The sequence below is a fragment of the Hyla sarda genome, chromosome 1 (assembly GCF_029499605.1).
Source record: "Hyla sarda isolate aHylSar1 chromosome 1, aHylSar1.hap1, whole genome shotgun sequence".
NCBI lineage: Eukaryota > Metazoa > Chordata > Amphibia > Anura > Hylidae > Hyla > Hyla sarda.
In genome coordinates, this window is record NC_079189.1 from 556,274,863 (window position 1) to 556,302,664 (window position 27,802).

Consider the following 27,802-nt stretch of genomic DNA (forward strand, 5'->3'; position numbering starts at 1 on the left):
TGTTTGGCTGCTAGATTAGAGAAGGAGAGAGAGAAGAGATTGGTGATAGTGAAGATTGTAGAATGTCTATAAATTGACTGGTGTTTATGGCACGCAGGTTTCTGTAAGTGTACAAGGTTGGAGTGTCTGGAAGAGGATAGGAGTTACTGATAGAGAAAGAGAGAAGGTTGTGGTCAGAGAGCACAAAAGGAGAATTAGTGAATTTAGAGACAGAGCAAAGTCTAGAGAAGATCAAGTCCAGTGTATTCCCATCCTTGTGTGTGGGAGAGTCAGTAAGCTGTGAAAGGGCAAAGGAGGAGATTAGAGAGAGAAGCCGAGAGGCAGAAGAGGAGATTGGGGTGTCAATGGGGATATTAAAATCACCCATGATGAGTGTAGGTGTTTCTGAGGAAAGAAAGTGAGGGAGCCAGGTGGCAAAATGATCCAGGAACATTTGGGGAGAACCAGGAGGACGATAGATGACCGTCACTCTGAGAGACAATGGGCGGAAGAGCCTGACGGTGTGGACCTCAAAAGAGGGAAATGTGAGTGAGGGTAATGGGGGGATGACTTGAAAAGTGCATTTGGGGCTAGAAGCACCCCAACTCCTCCACCATGCCTGGTGTCAGATCTAGGGGTATGGGAAAAGTGAAGGTCACCATAAGATAAAGCAGCGAGAGAAGCAGTGTCAGAATGCTGTATCCATGTTTCTGTGAGAGCCAGCAGATTAAGAGAATTAGTGAGAAATAAGTCATGAATCTGGGTGAGCTTATTGCACACAGATCGAGAGTTTAGAAGAGCGCAGTTAAAGTTTGTAGTGGTTCCACAAGAGGCAGGTAGTGTAGAGCAAATATTAGGGAAAGGTGGGCCAGGGTTAGGAGCGATGTCCCCAGCAGCTAAAAGCAGAAGAAAGAAGAGGGAGAGCAGATGGCTGGGGGAAGTGATGGAGCGACTTCTGTGCTGTACCATGGAATGAGGTGACTTTGGGTGGTTTATGATGGTGAGCAGTGCATTCGAGCAATACATAGGTGAGGGAAGGAGACATGAACAGATGTATATAGAGTCCACCGGAGAAATCGGTGGGGGATATAAGAGAAAATGTATCGCAATGATGTAAGTAATAAGTGAGTGCATGTTTGTTTTTTGTTTTTTTCTGAAAAAAAGTGACTGACTTTTGTAGTTATAATGTTGAGTTAGTTCCCTTTTGTTCCCTTCTGGTTGAATTCTGGTATAATTCTTGATGTCACACTTAAGAAGCACTTAAGATGGCAGTTGCAGATGGCATATTTGAATGTCTCCATACCTAGGATCCTGTCTATACATTAAGCAGTATACACAACATTCTGGAAACAGGGGGTCTCAACCTGACAGGGCCTAAGGATAGTACAGGACCATCACACTGACATTATACATCCATCTGTCAGATAACTGTAATGTAATAACAACAATTTGCCACAGATGGGGGGGATATAGAACAACAATTGTGCCCAAAAGGCACTCACACCCTCATAATTCCCTCCACCATAAAACTTAACCTTTATTTTAACCTATTAAATACGAATTACAAGAAGTGAGAGAATAAAATCACATTTACTATCCACTATGTATGAAATATACTATCCAGCCCCTGTATGTCAAGATACAAGTACCAGTCATCCTACATGTACTAGTCATCCTACATGTTTCACCACATCTAGTTGCGAAACATGTAGGATGTAGCAGAAATACAGATTTTAATCAGCACTACTGTCCACCAATAAATTACATATAGAGTGGAGGTGCATCTGCCCCCTGGGAGATTAATCACCATTAGTCAGTGCTGAGTAATACATCATTGAATATCATCCCCCCCCCCCCCCCTTCTAATAACCTGAATATTGTTAAGAATACAATAGTACTAGATCTTTCAATTGAAAGGACATCAATTCTGGTACTTGTATCTTGACATACAGGGGCTGGATAGTGGATATAATATAATACATAGTGGATAGTAGATGTCATTTTAATCTCTGGTATTTAATAGATTATAATAAAGGTTAAGTTTTATGGTGGAGGGAAATATGCCTTTTGGGCACAATTGTTGTTCTATAAGGCTGTAATGTATCCCACTATACCAGTGTTTCTCAACCAGTGTGTTGCAAAACTACAAACTCCCAGCATGACCGGACAGCCAAAGGCTGATGGATATTAAAAGAATGGTTTTTTGCAAAGTGAATTTTTAAAAGAGGACCCCTTCTAAAATGAACTTATTCCCTATCCACAGAATAGGGCATAGGTAGCTGATCGTGGGGGGGGGTTTGAGGAGTCCAACCGCTGAGACCTCCTGCGATCTCCGAAATGTGACCCGCTCTCAGTGAGGAGCTCGTGCTGCAGACGGCACGCGCTCCGTTTATTTCTATGAGAAGACCGGAGTACAGCTCCCGAGCATCATTGGCGCTCCCATAGAAATTAATGGAGTGTGTGCTGTCTATCGGTAGACAACACGCGCTCCTCACAGAGAGAGCCGGGATCCCGTTTCGGAGATCACAGGGGGTCCCAGCGGTTGGACCCCCGTGACTCCCTGCATGGTGTCTGACACTGTGCTTCTTTGTCAAGAACCTGAGAGGGAGGCACCTAGAGGAGCCTCCAATACAACTGTGAACCCTGCCTTAGGCCAGAGGCGGCTCTAGACTTTTTGAGGCCTTAGGCAAAAATATATCTGAAGCCCCCAAGTGCGATAAAAAAAAAAAAAAATGCAATGCACTATATCTATTTATCAGTGGGTATGTAGTTTAAAGTGCTGCTTTATACAGCAACTCACCAATGACGTCTTCTCTAATTTGCTTCGTTGCCTTCTCTTCTCCATTTGGTCCGGGCCATCATCACGATTTCTTCCACACACAATTCTTCACCGTTAAACCTGCAAAACAAACCTATTAGGCGCCAAACTTTTTTTTTCCATGGGTGACAGAGGGGTGTAGAGGAGTGTACATGGGTGACAGAGGGGTGTAGAGGAGTGTTCATGGGTGACAGAGGGGTGTACAGAGGGGTATAGAGGAGTGTACATGGGTGACAGAGGGGTGTAGAGGAGCGTACATGGATGACAGAGGGGTGTAGAGGAGTGTACATGGGTGACAGAGGGGTGTAGAGGAGTGTACATGGGTGACAGGGGTGTAGAGGAGTGTACATGGGTGACAGAGGGGTATAGAGAAGTGTACATGGGTGACAGAGGGGTGTAGAGGAGTGTACAGGGGTGACAGAGGGGTGTAGAGGAGTGTACATGGGTGACAGAGGGGTGTACAGAGGGGTGTAGAGGAGTGTACATGGATGAAATAGGGGTTTAGTGGAGTGTACATGGGTGAAATAGGAGTATAGAGGAGTGCACATGGATGACAGAGGGGTGCAGAGGAGTATACATAGGTGACAGAGGGGTGTAGAGAGGGGTGTAGAGGAGTGTACAGAGAGGTGTAGAGGAGTGTACGTGGGTGACAGAGGGGTGTAGAGGAGTGTACATGGGTGACAGGGGTGTAGAGGAGTGTACATGGGTGACAGAGGGGTGTAGAGGAGTGTACATGGGTGACAGAGGGGTGTAGAGAGGGGTGTAGAGGAGTGTACATGGATGAAAGAGGGGTTTAGTGGAGTGTACATGGGTGAGAGAGGGGTGTAGAGGAGTATACATAGGTGACAGAGGGGTGTAGAGGAGTGTACAGAGAGGTGTAGAGGAGTGTACATGGGTGACAGAGGGGTGTAGAGGAGTGTACAGAGGGGTGTAGAGGAGTGTACATGGGTGACAGAGGGGTGTAGAGGAGTGTACATGGGTGACAGAGGGGTGTAGAGGAGTGTACATGGGTGACATAGGGGTGTACAGAGGGGTGTAGAGGAGTGTACATGGATGAAAGATGGGTGTAGAGGAGTGTACATGGGTGACAGAGGGGTATAGAGAAGTGTTCATGGGTGACAGAGGGGTGTACAGGGGTGACAAAGGGGTGTAGAGGAGTGTACATGGGTGACAGAGGGGTGTACAGAGGGGTGTAGAGGAGTGTACATGGATGAAAGAGGGGTTTAGTGGAGTGTACATGGGTGACAGAGGAGTATAGAGGAGTGCACATGGATGACAGAGGGGTGTAGAGGAGTATACATAGGTGACAGAGGGGTGTAGAGAGGGGTGTAGAGGAGTGTACAGAGAGGTGTAGAGGAGTGTATGTGGGTGACAGAGGGGTGTAGAGGAGTGTACAGAGAGGTGTAGAGGAGTGTACATGGGTGACAGAGGGGTGTAGAGGAGTGTACATGGGTGACAGAGGGGTGTACAGAGGGGTGTACATGGGTGACAGAGGGGTGTAGAGGGGTGTACAGAGGGGTGTAGAGGAGTGTACATGGGTGACAGAGGAGTATAGAGGAGTGTACATGGATGACAGAGGGGTGTAGAGGAGTATACATAGGTGAGAAATAGGTGTAGAAAAGTGTACATGGGTGACAGAGGGGTGTAGAGGAGTGTACATGGGTGACAGAGGGGTGTAGAGGAGTGTACATGGGTGACAGAGGGGTGTAGAAGAGTGTACATGGGTGACAGAGGGGTGTAGAGGAGTGTACATGGGTGACAGAGGGGTGTAGAGGAGTGTACATGGGTGACAGAGGGGTGTAGAGAAGTGTACATGGGTGACAGAGGGGTGTAGAGGAGTGTACATGGGTGACAGAGGGGTGTAGAGGAGTGTACATGGGTGACAGAGGGGTGTAGAGGAGTGTACATGGGTGACAGAGGGGTGTAGAGGAGTGTACATGGGTGACAGAGGGGTGTAGAGGAGTGTACATGGGTGACAGAGGGGTGTAGAGGAGTGTACATGGGTGACAGAGGGGTGTAGAGGAGTGTACAATGGGTGACAGAGGGGTGTAGAGGAGTGTACATGGGTGACAGAGGGGTGTAGAGGGGTGTACATGGGTGACAGAGGGGTGTAGAGGAGTGTACATGGGTGACAGAGGGGTGTAGAGGAGTGCACATGGGTGACAGAGGGGTGTAGAGGAGTATACATAGGTGACAGAGGGGTGTAGAGAGGGGTGTAGAGGAGTGTACAGAGAGGTGTAGAGGAGTGTACGTGGGTGACAGAGGGGTGTAGAGGAGTGTACGTGGGTGACAGAGGGGTGTAGAGGAGTGTACATGGGTGACAGAGGGGTGTAGAGGAGTGTACATGGGTGACAGAGGGGTGTAGAGGAGTATACATAGGTGACAGAGGGGTGTAGAGAGGGGTGTAGAGGAGTGTACAGAGAGGTGTAGAGGAGTGTACGTGGGTGACAGAGGGGTGTAGAGGAGTGTACGTGGGTGACAGAGGGGTGTAGAGGAGTGTACATGGGTGACAGTGGGGTGTAGAGGAGTGTACATGGGTGACAGAGGGGTGTAGAGGAGTGTACATGGGTGACAGAGGGGTGTAGAGGAGTGTACATGTGTGACAGAGGGGTGTAGAGGAGTGTACATGGGTGACAGAGGGGTGTAGAGGAGTGTACATGGGTGACAGAGGGGTGTAGAGGAGTGTACATGGGTGACAGAGGGGTGTAGAGGAGTGTACAGAGGGGTGTAGGGAGGTGTGACAAGGTGGTAACAGAGGGGTGGACAGGGGTGACAGATGGGTGAATAGGGGGTGGACATGGGTAACAAGGATGTGGTCAGGGTGGTGGACAGTGGAGGGTGAACATGGGTGACAGAGGGTTGGATGGAGGGGTGGACATGGATGACAGGAGGGTGGACATGGGAGACAGGGGGTCAGAGGGGTGGACAAGGGTGACAAGGGGGTAAAAGAGGGACAAGAGTGACAGAAGGGTGGACTGGGGTAACAAAGGGACAGATGGGTGAACAGGAGGGTGGACATGGGTGACAGGGTAGACTACGGGGGTAGACGGGGGTAAAACATGGGTGACAGGGGAGTGGACAAGGCAGACATGGATGACAGGAGGGTGGACATGAGTGACAGGAGGTGGACATGGGGGACAGGGGGTGGACATGGGTGACAGGGGGGTGAACAGGGGTGACAGGAGGGTGAACAGGAGTGACAGGAGGGTGAACAGGAGTGACAGGGGGTGGACAGGGGTGACAGGGGGGGTGGACATGGGTGACAGGGGGGGTGGACATGGGTGACAGGGGGGGGGTGGACATGGGTGACAGGGGGGGGTGGACATGGGTGACAGGGGGGGGTGGACATGGGTGACAGGGGGGGGTGGACATGGGTGACAGGGGGGTGAACATGGGTGACAGCAGGAGGGGGGGTAGGACATGGGTGACAGGGGGGGGTGGACATGGGTGACAGGGGGAGGGGGGTGGACATGGGTGACAGGGGAGGGGGTGGACATGGATGACAGGAGGGTGAACAGGGGTGACAGGAGGGTGAACAGGGGTGACAGGAGGGTGAACATGTTATTATAACTTTATTATGGACAGTGTACACACCTGACATCCTAACTGGCCATGGTGTGGGATGAGTATGGACTGGATCGGTGTTTCCCAACCAGGGTGCCTCCAGCTGTTGCAAAACTACAACTCCCAGCGTGCCTGTCCGGCGCAAATGCAGCTCGCTCCGCCGTCGGGCACCATTTTCGGCTCACTGCGCCGGGAGGGTCACGCAGGGGACGAAGGAGGACGCTGTGTGCGCAGTGCGCACGCAGGCTTCCCTTCCCCCCTCTGCGCAGGCCGGGGCGGGACACTTGAAAAAAAAAAAAAAAAAATGTCGCCATAATCACTGCTCTAACTACACGATTTAGGCGGCCGCGAGGCCCCCTTTAGCGCGAGGCCTCAGGCGGCCGCCTATATTGCCTAATTAGAGAGCCGCCTCTGCCTTAGGCCCATAGGTGCACATGGACACATTTGGTGTATCCATTATGAGCATTACCCAGGGAATATGACATATGTATTGCCCACCTCACCAGGTGTTGGTGATATTAGTGTAGTATGAACAGTGTAGTGCAGTGTTTCCCAACCAGGGTGCCTCCAGCTGTTGCAAAACTACAACTCCCAGCATGCTGGGAGTTGTGGTTTTGCAACAGCTGGAGGCACCCTGGTTGGGAAACATTGGTGTACTGTAATGTAGTACAGTGTGTGATATATGAAGTGTGTGTGTGTGTATCTAATGGGTGTGAAGCTGTGTTCTTTTTGTCAGAAACGCCTATTAAAACGCTGCTGCCAGATGTTAGCTGCAAGTCAGGAGGGATTTATGAATCGTCATACCAACTTGTTTTTTTTTTTTTGTCTTTTTTTAAATTGTTTTTGTGATTAGTGTACCATTTGGGTGTTTTTCTCCCATAGAAGTGTATAAGAGAGAAAAAAACACAATTAAAGGGTACCTCTCATCAAATAAACTTTTGCTATATTTTAGATTAATAAATGTTGAATAACTTTCCAATAGCATGTTAATGAAAAATATGTTTCTTTCTATTGTATTTTTCCCCATCAGTCCTGTCAGCAAGCATTTCTGACTCATGCAGGAGTCCTAAACACTCAGAGCTGCCAGCCTGCTTTGTTCACAGCCAAACAGGCTGTGAACAAAGCAGGCTGGCAGCTCTGAGTGTTCTCCTTTGTGAACAAAGCAGACTGGCAGCTCGTAGTGTTTAGGACTCCAGCATGAGTCTGAAATGCTTGCTGCCAGGACTGGTAGGGAGACCCCTAGTGGTCATTTCTTCAAAGTGGAAAATTAAATAGAAAGAAGCATATTTTTTAATAACATGCAATTGTAAAGTTATTCTGCATACATTAATCTATAATATATCAAAAGTTTTTTTTGATGAGAGGTACCCTTTAAAGGGGTAGTCCAGTGGTGAAAAACGTATCCCCTATCCTAAGGATAGGGGATAAGTTTGAGATCGCGGGGGGTCCGACCGCTGGGGCCCCCTGCGATCTCTCTGTACGGGGCCCCGGCTCTCCGCCGAGATAGCGGGTGTCGACCCCCGCACGAGGCGGCGGCCGACACGCCCCCTCAATACATCTCTATGGCAGAGCCGGAGATTGCCGAAGGCAGCGCTTCGGCTCTGCCATAGAGTTGTATTGAGGGGGCGTGTCGGCCGCCGCCTCGTGCGGAGGTCGACACGCCCCCTTCCAGCGGGATGTCGGGGCTCCGTACAGGAGATCGCGGGGGGCCCCAGGGGTCGGACCCCCCGCGATCTGCAACTTATCCCCTATCCTTAGGATAGGGGATAAGTTGCTCACCACTGAATCACCACTGAACTACTCCTTTAAAAATGCAATGTGGGTTTTGCCTTGGCGTTTTTTTTTTTCCCAGCATTTTTATAAACAAGTCGAAATCTACATGTGGTTCTTGTGTATTTTCAGTACATCACCAGTAGGTGTGTGACACACCCAATGGGGGACATTTATCAATGAAAGTACACCATCATTCTGGTGTTTATTAGGCGCCAGATTTTGTGCAGCTGCTGTTGTTGCTGCTTTTTAGTGCATTCTATTTAATCAAGAATTTTGCTAACCAGTGTATCGATTGGAGCACCAAGGAGCACTTTATGCAGTGAGCCCGAAGTTATCATGTGCGGCAATTTTTTATTTATTTTTGCGCACAAATCTTACGCAAAGCCTACTATTTTTAGGGCAAACCTAATAGGACAGGTACAAATGTGTCAGATGCCAGAGCACAATGCTTAAAGGGGTTATCCAGGGAAAACCTTTTTTATATATATATATTAACTGGCTCCAGAAAGTTAAACAGATTTGTAAATTGCTTCTATTAATCCTTTCAGTACTTATGAGCTGCTGAAGTTGAGTTGTTCTTTTCTGTCTAAGTGCTCTCTGATGACACATGTCTCGGGAACCGCCCAGTTTAGAAGCAAATCCCCATAACAAACCTCTTCTGCTCTGTGTAGTTCCAGAGACAAGCAGAGATGTCAGCAGAGAGCACTGTTGCCAGACAGAAAATAGCAACTCAACATCAGCAGCTGATAATTATTGGAAGGATTAACATTTTTTAATAGAAGTAATTAAAAAATCTATTTAACTTTCTGAAGCCAGTTGATATATAAAAAAAAAGTTTTTTCCTGGAATACCCCTTTAACCCTTTAAGGACGCAGGACGTAAATGTACGTCCTGGTGCGGTGGTACTTAACGCACCAGGACGTACATTTACGTCCTGTGCATAACCACGGGCATCGGATCTCGCGGGCGTCCGCCATTAACCCTTCAGGTGCCGGGATCAATACAGATCCCGGCATCTGCGGCAGTGCGCAATTTGAATGAATGATCGGATCGCCCGCAGCGCTGCTGTGGGGATCCGATCATTCAAAACGCCGCACGGAGGTCCCCTCACCTTCTGGCTCCCGGCGTCTCCTGCTCTGGTCTGAGAACGAGCAGACCAGAGCAGAAGATCGCTGATAACACTGATCTGTTCTAGGTCCTATACATAGAACAGATCAGTATTAGCAATCATGGTATTGCTATGAATAGTCCCCTATGGGGACTATTCAAGTGTAAAAAAAAAATGTAAAAGTAAAAAAAAAGTGAAAAATCCCCTCCCCCAATAAAAAAGTAAAACGTCAGTTTTTTCCTATTTTACCCCCAAAAAGCGGAATTTTTTTTTTTATAGACATATTTGGTATCGCTGCGTGTGTAAATGTCCGAACTATTAAAATAAAATGTTAATGATCCCGTACGGTGAACGGCGTGCTACTTTTTTAATACATTTTATTTAAAAAAATTATAAAAAATGTATTAAAAGTTTTTTATATGCAAATGTGGTATCAAAAAAAAGTACAGATCATGGCGTAAAAAATGAGCCCCCATACCGCCGCTTATACGGAAAAATAAAAAAGTTAGAGGTCATCAAAATAAAGGGATTATAAACGTACTAATTTGGTTAAAAAGTTTGTGATTTTTTTTAAGCACAACAATAATAGAAAAGTAAGTAATAATGGGTATCATTTTAATCGTATTGACCCTCAGAATAAAGAACACTCGTCATTTTTACCATAAATTGTACGGCGTGAAAACGAAACCTTCCAAAATGAGCAAAATTGCATTAAAATGTAAAAATTAAATTGTCTGAGTCCTTAAGGCCAAAATGGGCTGAGTTCTTAAGGGGTTAAACCTAGCTCTGCAGCACATTGGTATCTAAATTCCTGTGCGCCATTTTGGTAAATTTTTAGCAGTTGTGCAAAATACACAAGCAAACATGGGTAAAATCTCTACTACCTTACATCAACATAGATAAATGTCCCCCAATGTGCACAGTTCATACAGGCGTCAGCAGCATCAGATCTATGTCATGCGTGTGTCTGACGTGTGTTTTCTCAAGTCTGCTTGGCCTCAAGCAAGGGGCCCTTTGCTGCTAAGGGCCACCCCTGCCAAGAATCACAGCAGCAATGACGTGACACATGAGGATGAGCGATAAAGAGAACCCGAGGCTGGATCGGGAGCAGAGGAGTTATTATTAGAAGAGGCATTAATAATGGATGGACCTCCTCTTTCTTCATCTGCACTTTCATATTTCCATCTGATTAGTAGAAGATTTCATTCATCCCTTTAATCAATATTTCTCTTCTCTATTAAAGACATCAGAAACATTTAATGTCAACATGAAGCCAATGTTATAATTTACATATTAGGGAAAGTAGTTTTTTTTTTTTTTTTTTAAATCAACTGGTGCCAAAAAGTTAAACAGATTTGTAAATTACTTCTATAAAAAAAATCTTAATCCTTCCAGTACTTCCAGGAAATGGTTTTCTTTTTGGAACACAGAGCTCTCTGCTGACATCATGACCACAGTGCTCTCTGCTGACACCTCTGTCCATTTGTTAAGAACTGTCCAGAGTAGGAGAAAATCCCCATAGAAAACATATGCTGCTCTGGTCAGCAGAGAGCACTGTGGTCATGATGTCAGCAGAGAGCACTGTGGTCATGATGTCAGCAGAGAGCACTGTTTTCCAAAAAGAAAATATTTTCCTCTGTGGTATTCAGCAGCTAATAAGTACTGGAATGATTAAGATGTCTTAATAGAAGTGGTTTACAAATCTGTTTAACTTTCTGGCACCAGTTGATTTAAAAAAAAAAAGTTTTCCACCGGAGTACCCCTTTAACCAGCTATCCTGTGAACAAATAGAGGATGGTGGACGGGAATCACAAATGTTTTTATGTCTTTGTAAATAAAGATGTATAGGAAATAAAAAATAAAACACAATGGCAGTAATTTAAACAATGTGTATGCTGGGAATTTATCAAACAAGATAAACAGTAAAGCAGTTGCCCATAGCAACCAATTTGATTCCAGCTGTCGTTTTTCAATCTGATTGGTTGCCATGGGCAACAGTTCAACTGTTTTTTTTTTTTTTTAGAAAGTTTTGAAAAATCTACGTCCATGGATATATATATATATATATTTCTTTCTATTATGCATATACTGACTGATAATATTGTGAGTATAAAGGTGACTTTTATACATAATTTAGGCCATTAAAGTCAGCTTTTTACCTCACAGCACCGTGTAATATTTTAAATAGTTACTAGGGACATTCTGCTTGACAACCCCATTTGTCAGGCAGCACGAGTATTCATTATAACCAGTCAGACTTGACTAATACAGTCAGCTGACAGCAGATAAGGTAAGAAGAAATTTGTCAGTAACCCTTGTTTTGCTGCACCATCCTCACCTATGCCTGAATTATTGAATACTTTTACCCCTTCTAAAAATCTTTTTAGATATATTTTATATTTGAAATAGTTTTATCAATGATCGGACACAGATGTGCATGCATATTTCATTTCACTCTCCATCTTAACCCTATTCTTTCTTGTCTTCCTCATTCAGTAAAGTGAATTCTCATGAGCTTAGCGGGTCAGCCATTCTCCATCCAGCCTGGTCTTCAGATTTGATCACCGTGTCCCATCCAGCCTGGTCTTCAGATTTGATCACTGTGTCCCATCCAGCCTGGTCTTCAGATTTGATCACCGTGTCCCATCCAGCCTGGTCTTCAGATTTGATCACCATGTCCCATCCAGCCTGGTCTTCAGATTTGATCACTGTGTCCCATCCAGCCTGGTCTTCAGATTTGATCACCGTATCCCATCCAACCTGGTCTTCAGATTTGATCACCGTGTCCCATCCAGGGTGATTTTCTGATTTGAACACTATGTCCCATCCAGGGTGATTTTCTGATTTGAACACTATGTCCCATCCAGCCTGGTCTTCAGATTTGATCACTGTGTCCCATCCAGCCTGATCTTCAGATTTGATCACTGCGTCCCATCCAGGGTGATTTTCTGATTTGAACACTATGTCCCATCCAGGGTGATTTTCTGATTTGAACACTATGTCCCATCCAGGGTGATTTTCTGATTTGAACACTATGTCCCATCCAGGGTGATTTTCTGATTTGAACACTATGTCCCATCCAGGGTGATTTTCTGATTTGAACACTATGTCCCATCCAGGGTGATTTTCTGATTTGAACACTATGTCCCATCCAGCCTGGTCTTCAGATTTGATCACTGCGTCCCATCCAGGGTGATTTTCTGATTTGAACACTATGTCCCATCCAGGGTGATTTTCTGATTTGAACACTATGTTCCATCCAGCCTGGTCTTCAGATTTGATCAATGTGTTCCATCCAGGGTGATCTTCAGATTTGAACATTATATCCCATCTTTAGATTTCAGTGGCCTTTCTTCGGAACTGCTGAGCTATGGAGTCTTAATGCAACCTACTGTATATTTATTGTTCTCATTAATGTATCTTCTTAATGTTTAGTCTTTACATGTCCCCTACTGACCATGTGCAGTATATAATACTGATGTCTACATACATGGAGCGCCACCCCCATACACCTGGGTCCAGGTGTAATTGCTACCTCCGCATCTCCTAATGTCATGCTCCTGTCTTTTGACTTATATGTTATAACAGTATTTCCAGAGTGGCCTGGAAATCAATGGGGATTCCTTATTTTCCTTATTTGGCTTGAAATTTCACCTTCCATGCAAATATCAGCTCCACTATTTAGACATTTCTAATCTACTTAGTTCCTGGTAAACCCTTATGTCCCCTACAAAGGTTGTGATACAAAATATATAAAATCCTAAAAGGCAAATTTGCTTTGTTGTTTGGAACAGTAAAGGGCAGCCTTTTTTCCCAGGACGATGGGCTACAATCTTTTTGTGGGGACTTTAATTATCACCTTGAAACTTAAAAAAATATATTTTAAAGGAGTAGTGTAGTGAAAGATAACTTATCCCCTATCCAAAGGATAGCAGATTGTGGAGGGTCCGACTGCTAGGACCCTCCGCAATTTCCTGAATGGGGTCCCAGCAGTCTGCTGAAAGGGGGTGTGCCGACCCCTGCATGGAGTGGCAGATGACACGCCCCCTCCATGTATCCCATAGAGAAACATGGAGGGGGGTGTCGGCTGCGGCTTCCTGCGGGGGTCAGAAAGGTCGCTTCCGGCAGACTGCTGGGGCCCCATTCAGGAGATCGCAGAGGGTCCCAGCTGTCAGACCCCCCACAATCCTTAACTTATCCCCTACCATTTGGATATTTTTTACTGCACTACTCCTTGAAGAAGACCTGTCACTGTCCCTGACAAGTCTGTTTAAGTAAATATATGGCCCCACCCTAAAATTTGAAGATATTATTTGTTGATCCTCCTGGAAATGTATCAACACATTGACAAGTGGGTGTTACCATTCCCCTCCTCAAGCAATATTTGCTGACTGTCATTGTCATTCGAAAAAACTTATGACGTGGTTGAAGTGTAGATCTCAGTCCTGAGACCTGCTACCAGTCGTGAGTTATAAGCCGGCTGAAGTGCTCTGTAGTGCGCATCTCACTCCCCGGCTGTCGCTCAAACCTGATCCTTTCACCATAGACTAATGTAGTGAAGGAGTTGGATTAGGCAGCTGGAGAGGGTTACAAGTCATGATCGCAAGGGCTCTTGGGAGTGAGATCCAGTGCATTTTAAACTTATGATGTCTGGATGACCGTTTTGTTTTACAAATCACAGTAACACTTAAACTACCTGTTTTGACTGTCACAGACAAACTGGTTCTTTTGAATCTACGGGCAGTTATACATGGCAGCATGGACCAGAGATGGTTTGTGTTTTGACATTTGTGAAAGACTATGGCCCTGATTTACTAAGAGTAGAGTGTAGCTTTCTTTGTGGGTTTTAATTCCCTACAATTTTTTTCCCAACATTTAGCTTTTTTTTTTTTTTTACACATGCTCTGATCTGTTGGGTTTTCCTTAGCTCAAATCCACCACATTTTCTCTGGAAAGCTTAGTAAATATGTTTGGTTTTGTGACATTGTGGGAAAACATTTTGTGAAAAAGTTGGACACGCCCCTTTTTCGGGTTTTCTAAGTAAAATGGAGAGTTGGTGGTTTTTTTTTTTTTTTTTCAATTCTGGCACAAATCCTGACGTAGACAGAATTTCTGGCGCAATACTCCAGAATCTGGCGCACAGCCCGACAAGACATGTCGGGTTTACAATAGTAAATCGGGGCCATTGTTCACACAACAGAATTTCTAAGAAATTCTGTGGCATTCTGAGTCTCACTGTTTTTAAAGGGGTACTCCGGTGCTTACACATCTTATCCCCTATCCAAAGGATAGGGGATAAGATGCCTGATCGCGTGAGTCCCGCAGCTGGGGACGCCCGCGATCTTGCACGCGGCACCCCGTTAGTAAACAGTCCCCGGAGCGTGTTCACTCTGGGTCTGATTAAGGTCGACCGCAGGGTAGAAAGAAGGTACCTCTGCAAGGTAGAAAGAAGTCTTACAATACTCTGTAGTAGACATAGACAGCCTATGGCAATACAGGCAGATATCCTCCATGCTTTGTTAGTCTCATATGCAGGATCATGGTTTGCTTAGCTTGAGCTGCATTCTGCTGTGTATTAAATATACCTATTACATGGAACAAAACTCTATACCATATCCATAAGACTGGATTTACACTGCATTTTGTGTTTGTGTTTCAATTTTTTCGCTTTATGTTTAATTTGGCTGTATACAAAAGCGTAATTGACTATGCTATTGTATACAGCAAAATAAAAGGAAAAATTGCAATGCATTTATAATGCAAGTCAATTTTTTTTTAGTATCTATATTTTTTTAGTATCTATTAATTTATACGTTTTTATCCAAAAACACAGTGTGAACCCAGCCTAACACAACCAGAGTGCACCAACCATTCCAGGAAGCTGGAATAGCACATCATTATATTATATTTTATTATAAATCTTGTAGGTTATACATAAGGTTCAATGTTTCATGTAGAGCAAAGAGTCATTGTGACTATGTACTGTAATTCTCATTGGCGCATAAAGGCCTGTTCAATGTAATGTTACCTCTGTGTTCAGAAAATATAAGCAATAAAAACAAATATATATATATATATATATATATATATATATATATATATATAGCAGCTTTATATAACGTAGGACCAAATGCATTGCAGTTAGCAGCTAACTCAGTGATCAGTAGATATCCACAGCAATAGGGTAATTATATGACTGTTACATTATATTTTGTATAGGGGTTTATAGGAGTGCTACATAATAAATGGGGGGGGGGGGGGACAAGTACTGTCAAGTCAACTGGCTCCAGAAAGTTAAACAGATTTTTTAATTACTTCTATTTAAAAATCTTAACCCTTCCAGTACTTATCAGCTGCTGTATACTACAGAGGAAGTTCTTTTCTTTTTGAACTTCCTTTCTGTCTGACCACAGTGCTCTCTGCTGACCCCTCTGTCCATTTTAGGAACTGTCCAGAGCAGGAGAGGTTTGCTATGGTGGATTTTCTTCTAATCTGGATAGTTCCTGACACGGACAGAGGTGTCAGCAGAGAGTACTGTTGTCAGACTGGAAAGAACTGCACAATTTTCTCTGTAGTATACAGTTGCTGATAAGTACTGGAAGAGTTAACATTTTTTAATAAAAGTAATTTACAAATCTGTTTAACTTTCTGGCACCAGTTGATTTGAAAACATTTGCTTTCTACTTGTTTCCACTGGAGTTCCCCTTTTAAAGGGGAATTTTTAGGAATATATATTGAGGTTCTAGTCCTCTTGGACCCCAACAGATCAGCTGGACATATGGGTTGTGGTGCTTAGTGTGTACAGTGGGCTTTTCACTATATACCAGTGTTTCCAGATTAGCATGCCCCCAGCTGTTGTAAAACTACAACTCCCAGCATGCCCGGACAGCCTTTGGCTGTTCGGGCAAGCTGGGAGTTGTAGTTTTGCAACACCTGGAGGCACACTGGTTGGGAAACACTGCTATATACCTAGTCACATTGGCTTAATTACATGCAAAGTCCATTACAGCAGACCCTTGGACCCCATCAACATGCATCAATCTTTAATAACATAAACGGTACTTTATATTATAATGCTCAATATTGTCCTATAAGGTAATGTATTTTATTCCAGTACTCTCCGGAACCCTTTGCAGTATACGATCACTATTAGTTGGTAACACAAATTAAGGTGACCTCATATTCACTGTAAATTAAATGATTGACACAAAGTCTTTGTCTTTTTCCAATTCCTTCAAACTCCTATTTAGCTCAATTAAATCATTATAATTTTTTAATTAATTATTTTCTTAATTTCTTTATTTACTTAATTTGTTTTTGAACAATAACTTTTTACACAATGTGTGATCATTAGGAGTGCTCATAAGCAGATCTCTAATTTATTCTCTTTAAAAATGTTGCCTTCGTACTGCCTAAAATGTTTGTAAAGTTTCAGCCACTAGGGGTCTCACTTCCACTCAAAAGGGTACTCTGCTGGAAACCCTTTTTCTTTTTATTCTTTTTTTTAAATCAACTGGTGCCAGAAAGTTAAACAGATTTGTATATTACTTCTATTTAAAATATTAATCCTTCCAGTACTTATCAGCTGCTGTATGCTCTACAAGAAGTTCTTTTTTTTTCCCTTTCTCTCTGACCACAGTGCTCTCTGCTGACACATCTGTCCATTTTAGGAACTGTTCAGAGTAGAAGCTAATCCCCATAGCAAACCTATTCTGCTCTGGACAGTTCCTGACATGGACAGAGGTATCAGCAGAGAGCGCTGTGGTAAGACAGAAAGGAAACTCCCTCTGGAGGATACAGCAGCTGATAAGTACTGGAAGGATTAAGATTTTTAAATAGAAGTAATTTACAAATCTGTTAAAATTTTTGGCATCAGTTGATTTAAAAAAAAAATGTTGTCCAGTGGAGTTCCCAATGTCCGATGGGAAAATGTTTTATATGTTGTTACTGATAAAAATTAAAGGGGTACTCCTGTGGAAAACTTTTTTTTATTTTTTATTAATTGGTGCCTTAAAGTTAAACAGATTTGTAAATTACTTATATTAAAAAATCTTAATCTTTCCAGTACTTTTTAGGGTCTGTATAGAGTAAATTGTTTTCTTTTTGGAAAACAGAGCTCTCTGCTGACATCATGACCACAGTGCTCTTTGCTGACATCTCTGCCAATTTTAGGTACTGTCCAGAGCAGCATATGTTTGCTATGAGAATTTTCTTCAGCTCTGGACAGTTCCTAAAATGGACAGAGATGTCAGCAGAGAGCTCTGTGCTTGTGATCTCAGCAGAGAGCTCTGTGTTCCAAAAATAAAACCATTTCCTCTGTAGTATTCAGCAGCTAATTAGTACTGGAAGTATTAAGATTTTTTTAATAGAAGTAATTAACAAATCTGTTTAACTTTCTAGCACCAGTTGATAGTAGTAGAAAAAAAAGTTTGCCTTTTAAAGACATTTTGTAATATGGTTGTTTAATTTTTTTTTCTATATTTAATAAAGAAAACAGCTCCTGCAAATCCCACCACTAGGGGTCCCCATACGTACTGGGACACTAACCAGTCCTGTAGCAGCATGAGGCTTATCCATTAGTCATGGACAAGAGATGACTCATGGATAAGGCTGCAGGCTGCACGAGTAGACACACCAATCACATCCGACCACCACCAGATGTAGATAGTCTGGATTAAGTTACTTTTTTTTTTTTTTTTTGTGGGATCTGACTGGTACATTTTAATTTGCTTTTCACTACCTGTTGTTAGGTTCAGTCCCTCTCTAGTAACAGAAACACTAAGACAGAACACAGGAGTGGGAATGGGGCAATGTTTAGCTCAGGATATTCCCCTTTGATCATACAATTGGTGCCCCAGATACTTCTTTATTGTGGCCACATAACTTCCTGGATGCTTAGTTACATTTATCTAATCTCATGACAGTGCTGCTATTTGTCATTGGATGAGTTATACAGGGTTCTTCATGCCCTGGATAGCATGCAATTTGTCTTCTGAATCATCATGCTTAAAAATGGTCCAGATGACAAACTACATTCTATCCAGATTCTCAGAGCCAATTATAGTAAGTAAAAAGCCTGTAGAACACATATACTCCTGCATAGGCTATTGTCATAGGCAGCATGGGAAAGGAGGGCAGGAAGTACAGCATAGAGAAGTGTTTTCCAAAGAGGGAGTCTCCAGCTGTTGCAAAACTACAACTCCCAGCATGCACAGACAGTCTAAGGCTGTCCTGGCATGCTGAGAGTTGTAGTTTTACAACAGCTGGAGACTCCCTGTTTGGGAAACACTGGCATAAAACATCACTGGCAGAGAGGCCACTGGAAAAGAGAGAATTACAAGAAGAGGCAGCACTAAATTGGAGGGATGACATTTGGAAAATAACACAACAGTGAAATCTACAGCAGAGGAATACAGGACTATTTAGCTGGCTAGAGGTGAGGTGCTAGCGTCTCACACCTGATCACAGTCGATCATATATAGATAAACAATGGCACATCAGTCAAAAGTTCAGTGAAGCAAAGACTGGATTTGTTCAACTTATCCCAGAAAATAAAATCTGTGTCCATGGTAAGCAGAAATTAATGTAATTCTCCTGGCTGTTTATCTCTAGTATGTAATGTTTTTTTCTATCATGTGTTCCTGTGTTCTGTTCTTTGTGTGGTGATTATGCGGGCTGGATAACCTCTTTCCAAGAAATTCATGTTGTCCAGTGATTCTTCCATTACTGTGTTACTATCTACTATTCTTTCAACCCAAAGAATCTGAATAAAGAGTAGGGTGGCTACTGTTCTACTGCAAGAAGGTATTTTTTATCAGTGGGTTTGGTATAAAGCCTAGGGAGTAAGTTTGGAAGGTATTTTTATCAGTGGGTTTGGTATAAAGCATAGGGAGTAAGTTTGTCCAAGAATTTAAAACTCTCCCTGTTATAAGTCATTTTGTATAAGCTGTATCTTCCATATAGTTGAGAAAAAGGTGGAACTTAAGGAGTTCCTCGTCAGTGCTATTTCATACTGCCACCACCTCAGAAAATGTCTGAAGTGGCGCAATACATAATGGTTAGCATACATTGGGGCCAAGAGGGTGCCCATAGCGGTCCCAACCAATTTTAAAAAGAAACAAAAATAAAATCCTGAGCAGGGGCAGAATGTTGGAATTTCAGCATTGTCTTACATATTGCTTCTATACCTTGGGTATGTTCAAAAAAGATATAGAGACTCGTAATGTCAAAAGAAACAAAAAATGTGTCCCTCTGAATGTCAACCTCACAGATCTTCAACAAATAATCAATGTTTTATTAGAAAAGTTAAGCGGTCTGTCCCGAAAAATAGATGCATTACACAGAAAGGAATTCTGATGGGAGACAATAACTTTTTCTGGTGAGTGGGAGAGGGACTTTTGTATCTTTGGTAATACATAAAATAATTGTGTGGTGGATATTAAACCTCCAAAATTTGTTTTAATTTTTTATCTATAATTCCTTGTAATGTCCATTTATCTGTATTTTGTGTTTTCTGCTTTGGGTCCTGTTCAGACATTAAGTTTGTGACTGAACAGTTTCTGTGTTAATCCTCCCTGGGATGGGAAGCATTAAAGGGGTACTCCACCCCTAGACATCTTATCCCCTATCCAAAGGATAGGGGATAAGATGTCAGATCGCTGGGGTCCCGCTGCGGCACCGTGCTCTCATTACAGCACAGAGCGAGTTCGCTATGCACGTAATGACGGGCAGTACAGGGGCCGAGCATCGTTACGTCACAGCTCCGTCCCTCGTGATGTCACAGCCCGCCTTTTTAATACAAGTCTATGGGAGGGGGCGTGGCGGTCATCACGCCCCCTCCCATAGACTTGCATTAAGGGGACGGGCCGTGATGTCACGAGGGGCGGGCCATGACATCACGCTGCTCCGTCCCCCATATCGCCCGTCATTACGCACAGAGCGAACTCGCTCTGTGCTGTAATGAGAGTGCGGTGCCGCAGCGGGGATTCCTGGGCTCCCCAGCAGCGGGACCGCGGCGATCTGACATCTTATCCCCTATCCTTTGTATAGGGGATAAGATATCTAGGGGCGGAGTACCCCTTTAAGCTTCTTGACTTCAGCACTGGGAGGATATATAAGGCCTTTTAGGTGCTGTTGTGCTGGTGATTAGACCTCTATTCTGGCCATGTTGGCTTGATGTTCACTTTATCTGTCTGTGCACATATCCTGAGTTTTAACCATGGTCATTTGTCCTGTTTGATATATAGATGCCTGCTTTCTTCTAGTACATTTGTCGGGTTTTAGTATTTGTTTATCTTTGTTTTGCATTTGCATTGTGTTGCCTTAGTCTGTATTCACACTGTGCGTTTTGTCAGTCCTCTTTTGAGCTTGTTTGAACCTGCAACTCCGAGGATAGAATCTTGTTCTGAGCCTTGTGCTATTCTGTCTATCTAGGAGTGAGTGAGTCTTGTGTCTGTACCTGTGTTTGCTTGTATTTAGGTTTTTTGTTTCCTCCTAGGCCAGTATCCTTATAACTCGTTGGTGAGTGCCCGCTAGCTAGGAGCCTATTTGGCTTTGGTATCGATGTCCCTCCATGCTTGGAGTGGGCTGTCTAGTGTGTTCCTTGTTCTGAGTCCAGTGTGAACAGTGCTCTTGATTTCCTGACCCATTTAGTGTTCTAACCTTCAGTCAACCTGTTCATCCCCTGCATCTCCTGGTTTTGTCTGCTGTTAACTTATCCCTCTATCTAGTCTTGTTCATATTATTATATCTGCCTTTAATCTTGATTCCTGACTTGTTTGTATTTATATATCTGTTGGTAGGTTCCGTTATGTTCCTGACTTGTTTCACGACTTTGTACAGTTCTGTTTGTTTTGTTGACTTCAACGTCAATGCACTTTAGCACAAGGAAGGGACCAGCTCCAAGTTGTCGATCTGTCATTTAGGGTGGATGGGCAAGTAGGCAGGGATAGAGGATTATAGGGACAGCTTTAGGGCTCCCTTCTCCCTGCACAGCACTTCCTCCCATAAGTTTATTATTTTCTTTAACCCCTTAACGACGCAGGATGTATATTTACATCCTGCGCCGGCTCCCGCGATATGAAGCAGGATCGCGCCGCGATCCCGCATCATATCACATCGGTCCTGGCGCTCATCAACGGCCGGGACCCGCGGCTAATACCACACATCGCCGATCGCGGCGATGTGCGGTATTAACCCTTTAGAAGCTGTGGTCAAAGCTGACCGCCGCTTCTAAAGCGAAAGTGAAAGTGACCCGGCTGCTCAGTCGGGCTGTTCGGGACCGCCGCAATGAAATCGCGGCGTCCCGAACAGCTGACAGGACACCGGGAGGGCCCTTACCTGCCTCCTCGGTGTCCGATCGGCGAATGACTGCTCCGTGCCTGAGATCCAGGCAAGAGCAGTCAAGCGCCGATAACACTGATCACAGGCGTGTTAATACACGCCTGTGATCTGTGTAGAAGATCAGTGTGTGCAGTGTTATAGGTCCCTATGGGACCTATAACACTGCAAAAAAAATTTAAAAGTTTGAATCACCCCCCTTTTCCCATAAAAAAAATAAAACAGTGTAAAAAATAAATAAAAATAAACATATGTAGTATCGCCGCGTGCGTAAATGTCCGTACTATAAAAATATATCACTAATTAAACCACACGGTCAATGGCGTACGCGCAAAAAAATTCCAAAGTCCAAAAAAGCGTATTTTGGTCATTTTTTATACCATTAAAAAATGAATAAAAAGTGATCAAAAAGTCCGATCAAAACAAAAATCATACCGATAAAAACTTCAGATCACGGTGCAAAAAATGAGTCCTCACACCACCCTGTATGTGGAAAAATAAAAAAGTTATAGGGGTCAGAAGATGACATTTTTAAACGTATAAATTTTCCTGCATGTAATGATTTTTTCCAGAAGTGCGACAAAATCAAACCTATATAAGTAGGGTATCATTTTAACTGTATGGACCTACAGAATAATAACGTGTCATTTTTACCAAAATATGCACTGCGTAGAAACGGAAGCCCCCAAAAGTTACAAAATGGCATTTTTTTCTTCGATTTTGTCGCACAATGATTTTTTTTTTACGTTTCGCCGTGCATTTTTGGGTAAAATGACTAATGTCACTGCAAAGTAGAATTGGCGACGCAAAAAATAAGCCATAATATGGATTTTTAGGTGGAAAATTGAAAGGGTTATGATTTTTAAAAGGTAAGGAGTAAAAAACGAAAGTGCAAAAACGGAATCCTTAAGGGGTTAATCCTGTTTAGCTCATATTAGAATAGTAAGTCTTTGTGCCACAGGAGCTCAGCCCTCTGAAACTGGTTGTTAGACAACCAGCTGCAGAAGGAGCCTCCCCCTCTGCCCAACCTGCAGTAAGGCAAAATATTAAGACCTCTCCCTTAAATGTGCACTGTCAGATATAAAAACGTTTGATATGTTTTAAAGCACGCAAAACCAATAGGTTTTACAATTGCTTTCATCAAAATTTTTCAGTATTTCATACTGAAAAAGCCAGTCAAAAAACTGCCACCCTGCCTCCTGGGATACATACCAGCCTGGTGTGTCCACTCATCATCACCTATGTCATGGACCCACTTCATGATTGACAGGTCTGCAGAGCTAAAGCTACTGTGATCGGCTCACTCACTGTCTGTGTTTACTTCACTGTCTCCTCGTGTGAGGAGAAGGGGCGGGAGTACACAAGTGTATGAATAAATGAAGTAAATGTGTGTGTGTGTGTGTGTGTATTTAATACAGGAGGACTACAATCATATGCCTCCAGCTGTTGCAAAGCTACTACTCCCAGCATGCCTGCACAGCCAAATGATGTGTGGGCATGTTGGGAGTTGTAGTTTTGCAACAGTAGGAGGAACACAGCCTGCAGCAACACTGCTGTAAATCTGAGTTTTGCCAATTATATGCCTCCAGCTGTTGCTAAAACTACAACTCAAAGGATGTGTGGGCATGCTGGGAGCTGTAGTTTTTCAAAAGATGTAAGCACACAGTATCTGTGTATAGCATAACACCAGAAAGGACCAGTGACTGAGGAGAGTGATGGAGGGGGAGTGGTTATCACCTGAGGAGAAGAAAGGGACCCGCCCCCTGCTTCTGGTCAACAACATTAAGGTAATTCTGAAATAAAGCTAATTCTGAGAGAAATATAGGTCATAGACACATAAAAATGACATGTACATGATCAGGATGAGATACTGAGCAACAATTTTTTTTTTTTGGGTGATCTCACAGGTACTCTTTAAAGGAATACTGTAGTGGTATATAACCAGCAGTGGATAAAATATAGATGGGGGGGGGGCAGCAGCGGTCGGACCCGCCGCAATCTATAACTTATCCACTACTGGTTATCTCCCTGGCAGTGCGCAGGAACGGGGCATGGCCGTCCCCAGGATGACGCAGAGGCCGACACAATTCCCCCCCCCCCCCCCCAAATATGCCATAAAAATACATGGAGGGGACGTGTCAGCCACTGCGTCATGCAGGGACGAAACACTCCCTTCATGCGGACTGCCAGGGCCCCACGCAGGAGATTGCGGGAGGTCCCAGTGGTTGGACCCCCTGCAATCTATAACTTATCCCCTATCCTTTGGATAAGTTGTATGCCACTACAGTTTTCCTTTACCTAAATTCCACTATGCCACAAATGGAAGAAATCAGCAAGAACAGTATTCTCTGGATTTCTACAAGGATGATTTATTTCTAGACAAAAAGTGTGAGCATGATTATCTCCTGTTTACTTTTTTCTATTCTTTTTAGATTAGTGTTCCTGTAATATGTTTTCATGTGTATTTTGTATTTTTTGTTATGCTTTTATCTTAAGCTCTTTATATCCGCCTTGTCTCTTCGTAAAAAAAAAAAAAAAAAAAAAAATCAGGGATTATTTTGCTTGTTTAGGCCCGCAGCTGTACATTAGAAAAGAAAAGCTATTATCATAGTAGGTAGGGCACAATGCAGCTCTCAACTTACCCACTCAACCCAGTGTCCCTACCTACCTGGATGATCCACCCTAAGTAGTACGGGGAAAAGGTGAAGATCAGACAAACCAGATCAATTCCAGACAGGCACAACAAGAACAGAATCAGCAAACAGGGTTTACCAGAAACAATCCAGAGGGTCAGAACCAGAAGGTCAAAGCAGTAGCAACTCAGAACAAAAGACTAAGGGGGGTATTTATCAATTTTGCCTGTTGACAGTTTCTTTTTACCCTATTTTTTTTCACTTTGGTTTTCGTGGACATGCACCAAATTTATCAGTTGGTGCACGTTGTTAGTAATTTTGGCTCAAATGTTGAAATCAGCCGTTCACAGCGCCTTTTACACAGAACTTACCACCACAGAGGACGCGTATTTTACCCTGTAGAGCAGCCATTTCGGAGTCCCTCCTGCAGTATATCAGCAAGCGACATGAGTTATTTTCTTTTGTGGGGTTTATAGCCACCAGGTGAAATGGATTTTATGTTCAACTTGAGTAGTTCTTTTTTTTTTTTTGTTACTTAAGTGCAGTGGTCTTCAACCTGCGGACCTCCAGATGTTGCAAAACTACAATTCCCAGCATGTCCGGACAGCCGTTGGCTGTCCGGGCATGCTGGGAGTTGTAGTTTTGCAACATCTGGTGGTCCACAGGTTGGAGACCACTGCTTTAGTGCTTACCTTTCCTGAACCTGTGTGGCCATGTCCAATACTGGCTCAACGGAGGGTGAAGGTTTCTCAGAGACAACTATGTTGCAGGATAGTATTGAGCAGCCCTGGAGGCGTCGCTGCTTTCACAAAAAAATGTTTTTAATGTATTTTGACGCCTTTACATTTTCTGATATTGGTAAATGTGTTTTCCATGTACAAAATTTGTTGGCGGGGATTTGCGCCAAAAAAACAGGATTTGCGCCAAAATTGCGCCAAAGATCGATTGTCATAAATGATGAATTACTGACTAAAGCTGAAATCACACACAGGACCATGTGATTTTGAGAAAGTCGTAAAAATGACAGTAGAGAAGATGCGCCAAACTTTGGCGCAAAAAGACACTGCGCCAAAGTATTGCGCCAAAGTTACGTGAAAAAAAAACACATAAATCCTTTGATAAATACCCCCCTAAATAATAAAAGCAGAGGTCAAATCAGGAGAGCCAGGGTCAGGTTCAGAAACAACAGGCAGATCAGATAGGAGAGTCAGGAAACAGGTTAAAGGGGTACTCCGGTGAAAACCTTTTTTCTTTTAAATCAACTGGTGCCCGAAAGTTAAACATATTTGTAAATTACTTCTATTAAAAAATCTTAATCTTTCCAGTACTTATTAGCTGCTGAATGCTACAGAGGAAATTCCTTTCTTTTTGGAACACTGATGACATCACGACCACAGTGCTCTCTGCTGACATCTCTGTCCATTTTAGCAACCGTGCATAGCAGATGTATGCTAAGGGCAGCATGGTGGCTCAGTGGTTAGCACTCCTACCTTGCAGTGCTGGGGACTTGGGTTCAAATCCCACTAAGGACAACAATAAATAAAGAGTTATTATTATTATTATGATGTCAGCAAAAGAGCACTGTGCTCGTGATGTCATCAGAGAGAATTCCAAAAAGAAAATAATTTCCTCTGTAGTATTCAGCAGCTAATAAGTACAGGAAGAATTAAGATTTTTTAATAGAAGTAATTTACAAATCTGTTTAACTTTCTGGCACCAGTTGATTTAAAAGAAAAAAGGTTTTCACCGGAGTACCCCTTTAATGGTCAGGTTCAATCATGGTAGTATAACAGGAGAAATGCTAGTGAGGGGTATAAACACCAGTCATTGGCATGTGTAACCAGAAGACACCTGGTTACACTAGTAAGGGAAGCATGGGACACCTGCACCAGACCAGATTGGCCCCAAATCCCTGCCTTGTGACTATCCTACTTCTGCTACATGGTGCTGTGACTGGCAACTTTGTACCCCACATGACTTCCCCAGGGCAGCACTGGGCCACTTCCGATAGAGCAGGGGAAATATTAAGCATGGTATTGGAGCGTGTAATGGTAATAGCCTGACAGCTAGAATGATCATTAATACAAAATACAGTCCTTATCCTGATGACTACCTGTATGAAGTAGTGCAACCTGTGTGGTAACAGTGATACTGAACCCCCGCAAGTACAGGATAGTGGGATGTTGGACTCTCTCTTCTCCCTCATGTCTTACAGAGAGGTTCCAAATTTGCGGACAAAGAATGGTTACATCAAACTTGTATGCAGTAAAGTAGCCATATTGAGAATGTCAACACTGTGCTCTGTCATATATAAGAATACATACATGATATCTGTTACATCACTACATCCTTCCCTTCTATTCCAACAAGGAAAATTTATATGGATTTTCAAGAGAATACGTTTTTTGGCAACGAGCAAAAGCAGGCCACTGTCTCTAGCAAGTAGTTGCTATATCAGGCAGGCAGGGGACGCACTCTCCTATCTCATACCCCCTTGCAGATGAGTATATTGCTTCTGTGGGGTATGCACATCTGCAGTTCCCATTTGATAAACCACCCCCTCCCTTTATTTTTATTTACTTTATTTCAGATTTTTTGACTTCCACCAGGCCAGCAGGAGTCCAAAGTCTGTGCAAGAGATGGGAGGGAATATGTGCTCTGAACAAGTAGGGAGACACCTAGAGGCAGCTTTTTTTTTTCAAACACAAATAAAACATAGAAAACAAAGTACATTAGGAAGATTTTTTTTTCTTTACCATAAGGAATGCAGTACCAAAAAAAAAAATTAATGACAGTGCCCATTTAAGGGGTTAAGTCATTGGCAAGTAACTTAGGAGTCAGGTGGGGATAGAGGGGGCTATAACAGCAGGGCCAAAGAAAATGGGCCAGTTAACATAAGGAAGCCAAGGAGAAGCTTCCCACCTATTGTATAGGTTCTATTTCCAGTCACAACAGCAGTAGCAGGAGAGGGATTTAATCATTTTGTTTGGAAGATGGTTTTGAAGGTGGGCTAAGGATAATACCCAGCTTAGTGGTAAATTCTTTACGAGCATGGACCTCTGGGAGGGGTCGGTTTCTGAGAATGGTGCCCCTGGGCCTGATTCCTTACTGCTAGGTGTAAAGTAGGAGGCCCTCACACATGAAAATTATAATGTCAAAGGTTAAAGGAGAAGGTCCTGCACTACTAACAGAACAGAGGATGCAGAGGCCTCAGCACGAGAGTGGTGACATTTTTATTAATTAATTAAAGGGGACTTATTGGTGGAAACCACTTGGGGGTATCCAACTTATAGCAGGTTTTTTACCTGACTTTCTAACTGCTGGAGGCTTCAACCCAATAGGGGAATTCTCTACTTACCTATCTTTATGGGGTTTCTACCTAGAAATTACTTACTTATTGTCAGTTTCTACTTAATATTTAGGATTCCTTACCTACCTTCCAACTGTTTTTTTTTTTACCTAATTGGGGGGGGGGGGTTCTTAAATATAAGTGTCTGTGAGAGCTTCATGTTCAGCTTTTATCTTAGGGTAGGGCTCAGCTTTTATCTTAGACGACAGAGGGAAGCTAGGACCGCCTGGAAATGCACC

General features: G+C 43.4%; 1 protein-coding gene across 3 annotated transcripts in view; it reads left to right on the plus strand.

Moving 5' to 3' along the window:
• Positions 1-27,802, plus strand: part of EMB (embigin) — a 97,722-nt gene that overhangs the window by 52,013 nt on the left and 17,907 nt on the right. For 2 of the 3 annotated variants that reach the window (XM_056542001.1, XM_056541993.1), the window contains exon 9: positions 11,739-15,315. The exons of the other annotated variant lie outside the window; for it this stretch is intronic. The gene's annotated coding sequence lies outside the window, so the exon portion shown is untranslated. Of the gene's footprint in view, positions 1-11,738; positions 15,316-27,802 lie in introns of those variants that run through there. 3 annotated transcript variants of the gene reach the window in all.